General features: G+C 36.9%; 1 long non-coding RNA gene across 1 annotated transcript in view; it reads right to left on the bottom strand.

Annotated features, from left to right (window-relative positions):
- Positions 1-10,756: 10,756 nt before the first annotated feature.
- LOC139702148 (uncharacterized) overlaps positions 10,757-14,655 on the bottom strand; it is a 33,374-nt gene continuing 29,475 nt past the window's right edge. Inside the window, exon 3 of the long non-coding RNA XR_011704736.1 lies at positions 10,757-11,546. This is a non-coding gene — a long non-coding RNA (uncharacterized lncRNA). The remainder of the gene's footprint in view (positions 11,547-14,655) is intronic.

Here is a 14,655-nt window from a genome sequence, read left to right as displayed (position 1 = left end):
CAGTAGGTGTCAACTATATCATACACAGCAGTAATGATTGCATCAGAATTAATGGTGGGATCAGGAGTTTTATAAGCTAATTAGTTCTGGAAATGGTAAAAATAAAGTTAATTAGGAAAAAATAAAATGTGTCAGGAAGGTAAAAAAGAGTTTACAATTTCAAAAAGTTAATAGGGAGAATACAGAGGAGATGTAGCAAGTGATGTTTATATGGAAGGAGGGGAAAATAGGAAAAGCAAAGAAATGGAAGAGAAGAAGAGAGAGTAACAGAATTTGACTGTTAGCAGAAAAGAGAAACAAGAGAAATAAACAAATGAAAATAACGCAAAACAAAATCAAAATATACATTCAAAAACAAACAAACAAACAAAAAACCCCAAACTTAAACCCAAACCCTAAAAGAAAAACATATCAAGGAAAAAATAACTACACTTTTTGTAAATGAGATAAAAATAAATAAGTATAGGCATATATGTCCCTGAACCAATCAACACAGCAAGAATTTACAGACACACACATAACAAAGAAAGAGAAAAGAATGAAGATGTTTAATGAAGAATGAAGGAAATGTTTTCACTAAGGTGGTCAAAATAACTGACTAGAATGTGGTCACTATCTATGCTCAACAGTCTTTCTTTCCATTTCTTCTTGAAATAGAGCAAGGGGGTTGGGGGGGGGAGGTCATTAATTCCTCCCTGTTTATATGTTGCTCTCTGAGCTACCAATTGGAGCAGCCTAAGATTGATGCTGTTTGATATAAGACTCTGCTTCCCTTGTCACCACTATGAGGTGGGATGGGTTAGGGAGTACTGTTAGCTGGAATTTTGTCCATTCAGACCGGTACAGGGCACTTCCATTGTAAAGCTTACGGTTCTATGAGGGAGTTCCAGTAGGTGGGGCTTAGGTCTAATCAAATCAGGCCTCAGGGACTTTGTTGGGTAGTATCTGTTTTAGAGAGAGTAGATCGACCCACTTTTACAGCTTGACTATATGATCTCTGATGTGGGTCTGGATCTCAGAAGCCTCCTAAGAATTCCATTCCTGGGGCAGAGGTGCCAATCTTCTATTCATTGCTGTCCATGAGCACAGCCTTTCGGAGCTAAGTATATTCATCCCTATCTGCTCAAGCTCCCAGCCTGCTTCAGCTGGTGAGCCAACAGACTCAAAGGAAAAGCAAGTTGGCCTCCCCTTCACCCTTTCAACTCAAATCCTCCTGAGTACAGTCCTTTCTGCTCCTGTTTCACTCACATTCCATCAGATACACCCGAGGCCACCCAGTAGGCACCTGTCAGCATATTGTGGCAGTGTTTGCTCTGATCTCCCATTTCCCATAGCCCCCACTGCAGTAAGACCACCCCAAGATGGTTCCTGCCTCAGTGCTCCACAGCCAGTTGGGATACAGAGTGCACTTTTCAAACATCAGTGCACAGTGCAGCCTCTGAATCTGCCAAGTTCAGGCAGCTTTTTGAACTCAGGTTTTTCCACTTTTTCCATACCAAATCTGTTTCTCTGTGTTCTACCTCCCTCTATTGTGAATAGGCACCACAATCACCACTGCTTTAGGCACCAATATAGCAGCCAGGTCAGTTCTAATGTATTCTTTCTTCTTTGTTTATTGTTCCTAAATTTCGGAGTCCCTAAGCCACTCTCAATGTATAATATAGAATTTTAGTGAAATCCCTCTTTCACACACTTTGAACCCCTGAGATGACTTGGAATGCAGCTTTCCTCTATTTCACCATCTTCTGATCCCTACAGGTATATCTTCTGAAAAGGAATCATCTGCAGGCCTGGTAGCTATTGTTTCACCTTATTTTCACAGTCAGACTGCAAATTGGGTGTTTTATCTCCATTATACATTAGGATAAAACTAGGCTAAAGTTGAGCATCTTACTCCAAATCACAATGCCTAACAAAAAGTCTGGATGTAAATTCAGACCCATCTGATTACAACATACAATGTATCAAAATAGACATTTTCCAAGTTTTCTGTGCATACAATCACTGATTTCAGACAGCTACCTGAAAGAGGTAAATTAAAATCATTATTTTTGAAGGAGTTCAGGGCTAGTAGGAGTCAGATTATTACTGGATATTCCATAAATAGTTAATAGAAAAATAATGAGTAGAAATAATTAATTATGGTTTTCTATTTAAACATGACACTGGTCCAGGTTTAATAATGTAGTAACTGAATCTATAATCAGTCAGTAACCTATTTTAAGAGAAAGTAAAGATATAATGGGGAAAAACTGGAAATTAAAAGACAAGCTTATATAGCTATCTCCAAAAAATGAGATGAGATGACTGGAGTAATAATTTTGAAAAATGTAATGACAAAGAAATGAATTGTAATAATTGCTGAATCTTATTTTGTTCAATATTATTTTGGCATGTATAGATATGAACTACCACTCAGTGAAACCTACCTTTCTTCCTTTATTTGGAAACATCAAGGAGTTTTTGGTATCAGTCTTTTAAATATTCAGAAGAAGAAGCAATTATCCAGTGTGTTAGAAAAGTAACTCAGGTAAGAAAAGAAAATATCTTGTATACTTTTGCCACAGATGTGTCTATGGAATTATTAGTGTTGTACTAAAGAGGTTCTGGATATATTTTATTTATCTGCATATATAACCTGTACTCACTATATTTTTTTGGTAGTGAGTAAAGGAGAAATACAATAAGAACAAGATGATCTTTCCATTTTGTCATAAAACAGGAAACAGGTAGAGGAAATACTGCGTTCTTTGGTTACACAATAAAATAATTTTAAATTGTTAGACTTAATAGCCAGAAGACTTAATAGCTGATAAACATCACCAAATGAATATAAACACTGACTTATTAGCATGAGTCAATTCTTTAGACTGCTTCCTCATAATATATTTCTTTTGTAAAGTAATCTCAAAGATTCTGAATTCTCATTTTTCATTCAATAGCACATGGAGAATGTGCTGGTGAGTCATATAGGTTACTTGAAAGATTTCTGAATTCTAATATTTATATTCCATGATCCTAATGCATTCAGAATAGACAAAGATAGAGGAAAAGTGGAGAATCTGTATATTTAACTATTGAAGTCAATTTCCCAGTTGCTCCAAAGTCCAGGAACTTGAGGACAAGATTGGATTTTCTTAGGCTTAAGAAACACCATGACTGAGGCTGCCAGATATCTATTAATGGGTTTTATCTATGCCAAGCAAGAGAAAAAGTGGAGTGAAAGAAAAGACCTTCAGGAAGTCTGGGCAGGTAATAGGTACATTCTAGAACATTTCGTCTTTTTAAGGAAACACAGTGTTGCTATAGAATGAAACTCTATAAAGAAGTTTACCATAATGTACTGTTTGGAAGGATCTCCCAGTTAGCTCATTCAATTACGTGGAGGCTATAGACTCTGGGGCTAAGAAAAGACTTCTGGTAAGCAGAGGGTGTGTTTTAAAAGAGGGAACATCAATTTGAAAAATAGTAGATAAACTAACTACTAGCTGGGGTCCATGAGCCACATAAACTAGTATACCTGAGTCTTGGTTTCCTAATCTACAAAATTAATTGTTGGAAATTATCATTACTTCTTAGCTTGGGATTTGAGGACTCCTCCCCATCTATAAATTGTTTTCAGAGGCTCATAGGTTCACTAGTTTGAGAATTGCCAGACTTTATCACTTATAATGACCTTGCCAGCTCTAAAATTCCAAGGTATATTTCTCTTTCCCCAACCCTCAGGATCTAGAGGAGAGAGAAAATTCAATACCCTTATTTTTTTTCCTCTGTTACTCTTCTCCTGGACATGTGATTATTCTATTGTTGTGCATATTTAAAGCAGTGTTTTCAAATAGTAATACATTTAATTTAAATGTATTTGATTTAGTCACATGTTAAAAATAAAAAGAAACAGGTAAAGTTTACTTTAATAATAGTAATTTATTTAACCCAATATATTAAAAATATTACCCTTTCAATCTATACTTGATATAAAAATTGTGTGTGTCTGTGTTTGTGTGTGTGTGTGTGTGTGTATATATATATATATATATATAAAACTAAGACTTCAAAATCCAATGGGTACAGTAGTCCCCCTTATCCATGGTATATATGTATATATATATATATATATATATCAAGATCCTTATTGGACACCTGAATATATATGGATATATATATATATATATATATATACACACACACACATACATACATATACATACATATATATATATATATATATATATATATATATATATATATATATATCTCCATCCCTCACTGGTTACCTGAAACCTGAGATAGTAGCAAACCCTGCATTTACTATGTTTTTTCCTATACATATATAACTATGATAAAATTTCATTTATAAATTAGGCATGGAGATTAACAATAATAACAAAATAGAATAATTATAATAATATACTCTAATAAAAGTTGAATGAATATAATCACTCTTTCTCCATCTCTTTCTTTTCCTCCCTTCATCAATATCATATTGCACTATATTTATCCTTTCTACTTCTTGTGATGATATAAGATGATATGCTGTCTACATAACGAGATAAACTGAGGTCAATGATGTAGGCATTGTTATATAATGATAAGCTATTACAGAAGGGTATGGTGGTGCATGCCTGCAATCCCAGGCAGGAGGATTTTGAGTTCAATGCCAGCCTCAGCAATTTAGTGAGGCCCTAAATAACTCAGCAAGGCCCTAAATAACTCTCTCTAAATAAAATATTTTTAAAAAGGGTTGGGGATGTGGCTCAGTGGTTAAGTATCTCTGGCTTTAATCCCCACTACCAAAAAAAAAAAACTTAAAAAAGCAATTTGAACAAAACTCTGGGATATCACAGCAGTTGATTTATATAACGAGATGTCTACTGAAGGGTTAATGGATAAGTAACATATACAGCATGAATACCCGGGACAAAAATATGATTCTAGTCTTGGCCAAGGGGGCTGATGGCATGAGATTTCATCACATGGAATAGCACATAATATGTATAAACTTAGTCATAATAAACTTATGAATATTTTCAGATAGCAACTGGCCATGGGTAACTAAAACAGCAGAAAGTGAAACCATGAGGAAGGGAGTACGACTGTATTTTACATTTACAACACATCTCAGTTCAAACTAGTCATCTTGTGAGAGCTCAATAGCCACATGTGACTGGATTTGGAAGATTCTATGTCTAGTGATAGACACAGTACTAACGGGGCCCTACTGATGGATGATTGATGCTCTGGGATTTTGATACTCTGAAAAATAGGCCTGCTGGGTTACCCCCAATTGGAACCTGGGAAAGTCTAAAGCCCACAGACAAGACTCAGAACCTAAAGGAAATACTCAAAACTCTACAGTGCAAATGCTTCCTTAACTCATTAGTTCACTCCCTCACAGAACATGTGAGAAGCATCATTTCTTTCCTTTCTAAGCCTAATGCAGCTTCTCAGCAACAAAACCAAAAAGTGTTTTTTCTCAACAGACCATTCCCCAGAGAAGAATGTAATTATCTCCCGGTCTTTAGATTCAAGCAAATAGTGATTATCCACAAAATCACTGCTGTAGAAATAATACACATTTGTACTAGTGATTTTCAGCTTTTAAATGAAGTGGAAACTTTCATTAAGTTACCAATCCTTCTGCTGGAGCCCTGATTCAGAGACTGTTTGAATTGAGTGTATTTCTTGTATGACATGAGAGCAAGAGGATGGAAATAATTAGCATCTAATTTGGAAGAGAATGATATAGATTTCAGTTAGAGATATCATGCTTGTGCTTTTAAGGAAACACAGAATAATGAGTAAAAGGAGTAATGAGAAATTTTGCAAATTAAGATGAGGCAGACTATTTCATATAGGGGGAAAGATAAGATTCATTTTATTCAGCCAACCCATTCTGTAACATAAAAGTGCTGCATGTGTATACGAGTACAGAATTTCCAAAGTGGCTTCTGAGGCATCTTTGAATTTCACCATATTTCTGCTTTTATATCTTTTCCTACTTGAGATGGAAACACAGTTCAGACAGATTAAAGAAGTATTAGACTTAAGTATTTTCTATGTTTTTAGAGGAAAAAAAGTGAGCAAAGAATATATCAATATTCGTTTATTTAAGTATGATTTGTCATATTGTGCCATTCAAATCCTTTTCTCCATCATCTAAGAATAGATTTTGACTGGAGAAACCAAAGGGGACATTGGGTAAACTACCAAGGAACTCTCACTGGAGGGTAAATGAAATTTCACCAAATATCATTTGATCCTACTTCTGCAATATTGATTAATCTGTGCTTTTTGTATTGATGGTTCCAGACAATCACCATTACACAATTCCTTCCTTTTTGGTCATTAATATCCCCTCAGAAATATGAATTCCATTAGAAAGAAGATTACTTACATAGTGTAAGTAATAGATTTGTAATAGTTTATGAATTTAGTGTCTTACTAAATTAGTAATTATATCAGTTGGATTTTTTGCCACTGACCAAAATATCTGACAAGAACAATTTAGAAGAGGAAATGTTCATTTTGGCTCATGGGTTCAGAGCCATGGGGTTCTCATGGGTTCATTTTGGCTCATGGGTTCCCTGATTGACTGATTTTGTTGCTCTGGGCCCAAGGTGAGGAAGAACATCATGGTGGAAGATCATGGCAGAGAAAAACTGCTCAACTCATGGCATCTAGAAGCAAAGAGATAGAAGGAAGATTTGGGGGAGAAGATGCAATCCCTAAGGGTACACTCCTATCTTCTCCATCCATATCCTACCTGCCTACAGTTACCATCCAGTACAGTAGTCCTTTCATATTATTAATCCCTAAAGTGGATGAATCTATTGATTAGTTTATGGCTCTCGTAACCTAAGCATTTCACCCCTGAACATTCCTGCATTACCACAGCAACGTTTGGGGGATACTTTATATCCAAACCATAATAGTAACATACATTTTTAAAAGGTTAATGCTTACTGAAGTGATGTTCCCTTTTGGTGTTCCCTTAGATAATAAACAACTCTTCTGTGTCTCCATACATCCCCTCAATACCTTCAGGGTGTTGGTAGCTGGTTCCCTCAGCTCCACAGCCAAGGGAAGTGGACTCAGTAGTGATGAGTGTAAATAAGGAGTGCTCATCAATCCAGTCCTAGTTAATCAAAAATTCGTAAAAGTAAATGGCAAATGGATTCTCTTTGTTAAAATAAAAGTCCCTGCTTTTTTTGTGTGTGTGTGTGTGTGGGATCGCTATCTGTCCATCCACAGGCAAAAGTGGTCTAGGATTTCTTTTGTTTTAGTTGCCATCATCTTTACCTTTACTCTAAAAGTACTACCTATAGGAAATACTCAAAACTCTACAGTGCAAATGCTTCCTTAACTTATTAGTTCACTCCCTCACAGAACATGTGAGAAGCATCATGTGAGAAGGACTCACTTTTACCATGTATGTTGAGTAAAGGAATTTCCATGAATTGGAAATTAGCCTAATCCGTACAACTCTATCTGATCTTTTCCTATCTTGCCCCATCAAGATACTTCATTCAGAGGCAAAGTACTTCATTCAGAGGCAAAGTCCCCAAGTGGAAGTGGGGTCCTTTCTAGCTGGACCCTGGAGCATCTGCCTGATCCCTTTATATTTTGCTACAAGCTACTTCTCAGTCCCAGAATGTGGCTTTAGACAACTCCTTTGAGAGAGTAGAGGCCTGTCAATGATCTGAAACTTTATCCAATGTATACTGTTACTGTTTCACTGATGCTGACAGAAGACACAAGTCTCTTGGGTTAGAGACAAAGGACTTTGTTACTATTGGCACAACAAATAACATCAAATATTTGAAAGAGTTTCCTTGCTTCTATATAACACACAGATGGAGTGATGATCCTAGGAAACACTAGTGTACACAATGGGTCACATTACAAAAGAGGAACCCAAGGTTCAGAGGCAAGCACAAAAGCAAACAACAAATAAGTTAATCTCTCTCAACTGTGATCTATTTAATTGACTAAGTGACTAACTAGAGAAACTGTTCAGGTTTAGGAGACAGATTAGTTTTATAATCTGCACACTCTGCAAGAATATGCAGAGATGTTCAGGGTCAATGGCAGACTACATCTTCCAACAGGGCCCATGAACTTTTTATAATCCCCAATTTTTCCTTTCAGAAATTACCTGAAACCAAGGGTCTAAAACACTGATTACTAACAACCAATACTGGCTGTTGAAGACTGCTTAAAATACACCATTAGCTGATGAAGCAAAATAGATAATGGGATAGATGTGGTATCCTATGTTTAAACAAAACCACTCAAAATCCTCTTCCCCAGCTCTTCCACTATTTCAGTTCCTACTGATCTGTTATGTAAGTGCTCAGTTCCTGTTAGATTGTAATATTGAAAAAAGAAACAATACGTATTCTCCAAATTGGATAGGGAACTCTATACAAATAAGAAAAATATGTCTAATAAGCAACAAACTTATTAAGTCCAAAGTGAAACTTCTAGTCTTCTTCACCAGCTTCTCCTCCTACAGTTCCTCTATCACAGAGAAGACAGTGCCATCTTTCCAGCTGTTCAGAACAACTATCTTGGAATCACTCTTGATTCCTCTTTTTCTCTCCAAGTTCACAGCCCCCTCAATCCTCCAAGTGAATTCAGAAGACACTGTCATTTCTTGCCTGGATTATTACAAGAGTGTGGAACTGTTTTGCTGCCCATCTTTACCTTCTCATGCCCATTCTCAATTCAGCAACCAACAAGATCCTTTTAAATAGAAAGCCAGATAATATCACTTCTCTGCTCAAAACCTCCCATTGCCTTTTAACTCATTCAGTATAAAAGGCCAAATTCTCATAGTGAGCTACAGTCTCCTTTACATCTGCAAGCCAACTTCCATCTCTGATCTCTTCTCAACTGCCTCCCCTCTCTAGTTCTATGTACACCCGGCCCAAGGCATTTGCACTGTGACTCCTTCTGCTGGGTGCTCCTCTTCTGGATGTTCACAGGACCAACTTCTGCTTCTCCTTCAGGTCTCCTGCCCCAGCACTCTCCACCCCTTTTCTGCATTACTTTTATCCCTATATTTACCCCTATTTGACATACTACAAATGTTCATTTCTTTGTTATTCTCCTCTGACTAGAACACTTCATGATGTGAGGGATTCTTTTTGTGATTATGTGCATTACTATATTCCCAATACCTAGAAAGTGGCTGCCATACACTAGGATCTACTAACATTTGGATTTTAAGAGGTAATGGAACCTTTAAGAGGTGGAGTTTAGTGCAAGGTATTAAGGTCCCTGAGGACACTGCCCTTAAGAGGTTAGTGCTGGTCTTTTGCAGTATGTTCCTGCCAGAGTAGGTTGTTATTACGAAAAATATTGGTTCCTCCATACTTTCTGACTTCCTTTCTCACCATGTGACTTCTCCCTCTCACAAATCCTCATACTATGAGGCCATCTGCTACGGGACACTGCCAATAGGGCCTTCGTACAACTGAGCAAATATTAGTACCATGCTCTTAATTCTCTAAAACTGTGAGCTAAATAAATTTATTTATCTACATTCAGGTATTTTTATAGCAATGTGAAAACAGACTAATATAGTATCCAATAAATTATTGCTAAATTAATTAATTCAACAGATATTTATCTATTACCTTTCCTGTTTACAGTCTAAGACAGAAAGACAAATCAATAGGTTCTTATAACACAGTTTGTAAGTGGTACATTTGGAGAAGTACAAAGTATTACAGGATTATAAAGGAGGGCTACACTAGGGAGAGCCAGATGAGAATTCTTTTAAAAATAAGGACTTTCAAGGAAGTTCTTTTGTGTAAGTCAGCTTTCCATCACTTTGACAAAATACCTTTGAAAAACAATGTAAAAGAAAAAAAAAACATTTATCTTGGCTCAGTTTCAAATGTATCAGTCAGCTGAGCATGATGGTACATGCCTATAATCCCGCAACTCAAGAGGCTAAGGCAGGAGGATCACAAGTTCAAGACCAGTCTCAGCTACTTACAGAAGACCTATGCAACGTAGAAAGACCTTCTCTCAAAACAAAAAATAATAAGGACTGGAGATGTGGCTTAGTGGTTAAGCACCACTGGGTAACAAAAAATCCCTGGTACCAAAGGAAAAAAATGTTTCAGTTCATGGTTGTTTGATCCTGTTGCTTCTGAATGCATCACAGATGGGGCAGAACATCATGATAGAAGTACACTGTGGAGGAAACCCCTTCACTTCATGGCAGCCAGGAAGAATGGAGAGAGGGACAGAAAGGGGCCAGAGCCACACTATTCACTTCAGAGGCATGCTCCCAGTGACCTCACTTCCTTCCACTAGGCCCTACCTCCCGAATAGTGCCATGGACTATGTACCAAAGCTTTAAGACAGGATTGTGGGAGACATTCCAGATCCAAACTACAATACCTTCTGACATCCTGCATACTTCAATTTGCTGAACCCAGTATCTTATCCCACCTAAGGAGTTATGGTAATTTTCTTTTAATTGTTATTGTGTGTGTGTGTGTGTCTATATATATATATATATATATATATATATATATATATACTGTTAAACTATATAGGATATGTATATATCCTTTATAGTTAATAGTAAAATGAAGGAAAATTTTCTTAATAGTATTTCCAGGGCTGTTGGCACATGCCTATAATCTTAGCTACTCAGGAGGATGCAGCAGGAGGATTGCAAGTTAAGGCGCAACTGAGCATTTTATTTTATTTGAAATAAAATAAAAAGAGCTGGAGATATAATTCAGTGGGAGATCAGTGATCAAGTACTTTTTTTTTTTTTTTTACAAAGAAAAGGCCTTGGGTTCCATCCCCAGTAAAATATACACACATAGTAATTTCATGGGAATCAATAAAAACAATTCTCCCATGTAGTTTTTAAAAAATAATTTAAAATTATTTCATACTGTTCTTTTTTACTTTTTATATAAATTTAAGTTTTAAAAGTTACTGAATTTTTTATTTTAATTATGCCAAATTTCTTCTAATTATTCTTAATGTAGAAGCATGTGTCACTACAATTAAAATTTTATGAACATGTATACATTTTTCCCTGATGTTTTCAAAGGCACAGGCCACATACCTCTTTCAAGTCTATATTTTTTAATAGAATATCATTCCATTTGCACATATTTCTCCTTGGCATGATCTGCATAGCTATCTCTTATTTCTTCATTTACTCTCTATATTTTTTCCCTTCTGGGACAACATATATGCAAGTAAGTCATCAAAATAGAGTCTTTTCCTATATACCAAGGCTACAAAATCAGTTTGTTCCTGCAGTTTTCTCCTCAGTATCTTCCTCCTTGCTCTTCATTTTCTTCTTCATTTCTTCTTCCACTCCTAGAAGTTGTGGGTTTGTTTAGTCAGCTGGTTGGTTGGTTGGTTGGTTTTGGAAGGCGGTGGTGGTGTTTAGAGAGTGGAATTTATGTCACATAGGTAACTTAATCCTCGGTGCCAAATACAATTGTCCTTCTATGTCAGGGAGTTTCACATCCAGGATTCAACCAACCAGGAATAGAAAATACCTGGGAAAAAATTGCATCTATCTTGAACATGCACAGACATTTTCCTGGTCACTGTTCCCTAAAAAATATAACAATCATTTATATAGCATTTACATTGCATTAAGCATTATAAGTAATCTAGAAATGATTTAAAGTATATGGAAGGATAAATATTCAGGTTTTATGCAAATGCTCTGCCATTTTATATAAAGGACTTGAGTATCCTCAAATCTTGATATCTGCAAAGGTCCTGGAATTAGTCTTCCATAGGTACCAAGAGATAACCACATGAGTTTCTTTTTCCAAAGACCATGGAAGCTTTGTCTATGTTCCTCTTCATTGCTACCTCTCATTCTTTTGCCTCCTTTCTTTTACCCCCAAGCCCATGGAAAGTAAAACTTATAAACAAAAATCCCCTTAAGGCTTATAAAAATAACAACTGACCCAGTGTTCTACATACTCTGTCACTTGAACTTCATAACACTGCCATGAGGTAGGTACAAATGCAAAATCTTCAGGCTCAGAGAGGGTAGATGACTCATCTGAAATGACCTGAATGTTAAATGATGGAATAATTATTTGTTCTTAAACAGTCTTTTAGTGCCAATCTCTAGCCACTGAGACACTGGTCAGGGAAGTTGACAAGGAGTAACAAAATAGTTGTTATTCCTTGAGAAAAACTGCAGCTGTTTTAAAAAATAATAGAAATTGTTGAGATGTAGAACATTAGCAATATTTGGTCCTTGTCTATGAGGAAAGGTAATTTTCTTAGTCCATTTTGTGTTGCTGTAACAAAATGCATGAGGCTAGATGCCTTACAAAGAAAAGAGTTTTATTTAATTCACAGTTCTGGAGCTCTAAGAGCATGTACCAGCACCTGTTCAGCTTCTACTGTAGGCCTCAAAAAGATTCAACTCATGAAGAAAAATGGAAAGCAGAGAATGCAGAAGAACACATGTGCAAAAGAGACCAAGGTGAGGTAACAGACTTGCTAACTTGCGTTATAACGACCTACTTTCATGATGACAAATCCGGTCCTGTCAGTGAGAATTCACTCCCAAGGGCAGGGGGGTGAACAATCCCTCTTGAGGATCCTTGACTTCTCCATACTATTAATTGGAGACCAGGCCTGCCCTTGAGTTTTCATGGGGACAACTGCAGTCAAACCATAGCAGTAGTAGGATCATGATTTTAGATTCTTCTTTTCTAGTTCTCTAGGTTTTATTCTAGGGTGACTCCTACCCAATTTTATTTGACTAGAACGCTGATAAAGCTAGATTAGGCCCTAGGATGATTCAAGTTGACATTATTGATGAGCACAGTTCTCAGAGTCCCAACAACTTTCAGAAGCTGCCTTCCTGTGCATACTTCCTTTCTACCCCATCAGACCTCTGACTCAAGACCAAGCTTCATTTGTTTCTCAGCAGCCACTTGAGGACAGCAAATCCTGAAAGAGTCTGCCCTTGTTGCTGGGCCTTCCCTACCTAGTCCCAAAGATTCCTCTCCTTGGATTCAAATTAACCTTGCGTTGAATTGGCTTGGATATTTTTTCCTTCCCCTGTACATTGACTCTAATCCAGAAGTTTCTATGGCCCAGGCATCCTGGAAAAAAAGAAGCTGCCCTTTCCTTTGTCTCTTTTCCTTTTCAGTTTGCTCAAAATATTCATCACCAACCCATTCAGGTTGTTTTTTTTCCTCAAATAAATCTCATCTCCTTTTTAGTACACTTACACTATTCAGCTGGCCCATTCATGGTGGGGCCTGGTGACCACAGTAGCAGGTGCCACTCTTGGGGAATGCATCTACCTTGCATAGAGTCTTCCAACACCAGCTGATACTTCCTGTTTGAAAGCTTGAGCCAAAAGTAGACCCACCAGTAAGTCAGTTTCTAGCTGGGGGTAATTTTCTAATTCTCAGCTTATTTGCACAACAGAAATAGAACTAAATTCAGGGATATCCATGTCTGCCCAGTAGCCAGCTGGGCTAGCCTTATTCTCTTCTCCCCATTCTCTCTCAAGAGTCATCTGTGAGCTCACAGTCTTCCACATAAGAGAACCATCCTTTAGCCTAGGATGTGGGACATTCTTACAGTACTATTAACATTCTTTTCATATATCAGTATTTCATACACAGTAGTTAAAATTTTTGTCATGGGTGAGTACCATCTGTACTATGGATTTCTTCTTTACATCAAATCAGTTTTTAACTTTAAACTGAATTTACTTTCATGTTGCCCTAAATAATATATCTTTGAAATCAGTGCTTGAGTCCACTGCTTATATATTTTAACTAAAAAAATACTTATGAGAATTGAGTCCATCTGTGTCGATGTAATTCAACAATTTATTCTAGTAAATTCTTGCCACCTAAACCGTTTGCCAACTAAAATCACCTCATATACTATGAATGGTACAAAAAAATTTCCTTTCCCTCCTTTATTTCTCTTCTCCTCCTCATGTTCTCACCAACAATTCCATTTTGCATCTAATAGGTCCCCATCTTCTGTGACTCTGAAAACAAGATACAAACTAAGGGGAAAGGCATTGATCAACCAGGATGGAAGGAAGAAGAAGAAGAAAGAGAGAGAGAAGAGAGATCAGGCTGAAGGGAACACTAGGGAGACAGGGCTCTCACTCCTCCCCCAAGTGCTGCTCTGTTCACACAAAACACTGTCATCATGTTTGGATATCAATCACCCAGGTTGGTGCCCCACTTTGAGAAGGAAACCCATCAGAAATCTACGTGCTCTGTAAAATATATAATGCAGCACAAAAATAAGGAAAACAATTCCCATGAGATTTATGATAAATTAAACATAGTTGTAAATAGATTGAGAGGAGAGTTAAGGCTTTTGTCAGATTTCGCTGAAGAAGAAGAAACTGGGGCTTACTGGGGGCCAGGCTCACTTCTAGGCTTTAATTGTTGAAGGACATTTACAATTCCAAGACATAGACATCTAGGGCAATAAAGGAAGACAAGAACTATTTTTAAAAGGGCCAGAAAATTGGTGACTCTAGCTGTTTCTAATAGCTACTTAAACTGGGCACCTACCATATGATGGGCACATTTACAACAACTTCAAGCAAAAGAATTGTTAGCTTCATTCTGAGATTAGGATGTTGTCTTAGTC

Source organism: Marmota flaviventris, chromosome 16, assembly GCF_047511675.1.
Source record: "Marmota flaviventris isolate mMarFla1 chromosome 16, mMarFla1.hap1, whole genome shotgun sequence".
Lineage (NCBI taxonomy): Eukaryota > Metazoa > Chordata > Mammalia > Rodentia > Sciuridae > Marmota > Marmota flaviventris.
The sequence above is the reverse complement of the archived record's forward strand: the minus strand, read 5'-3'. Positions and strand labels throughout refer to the sequence as shown.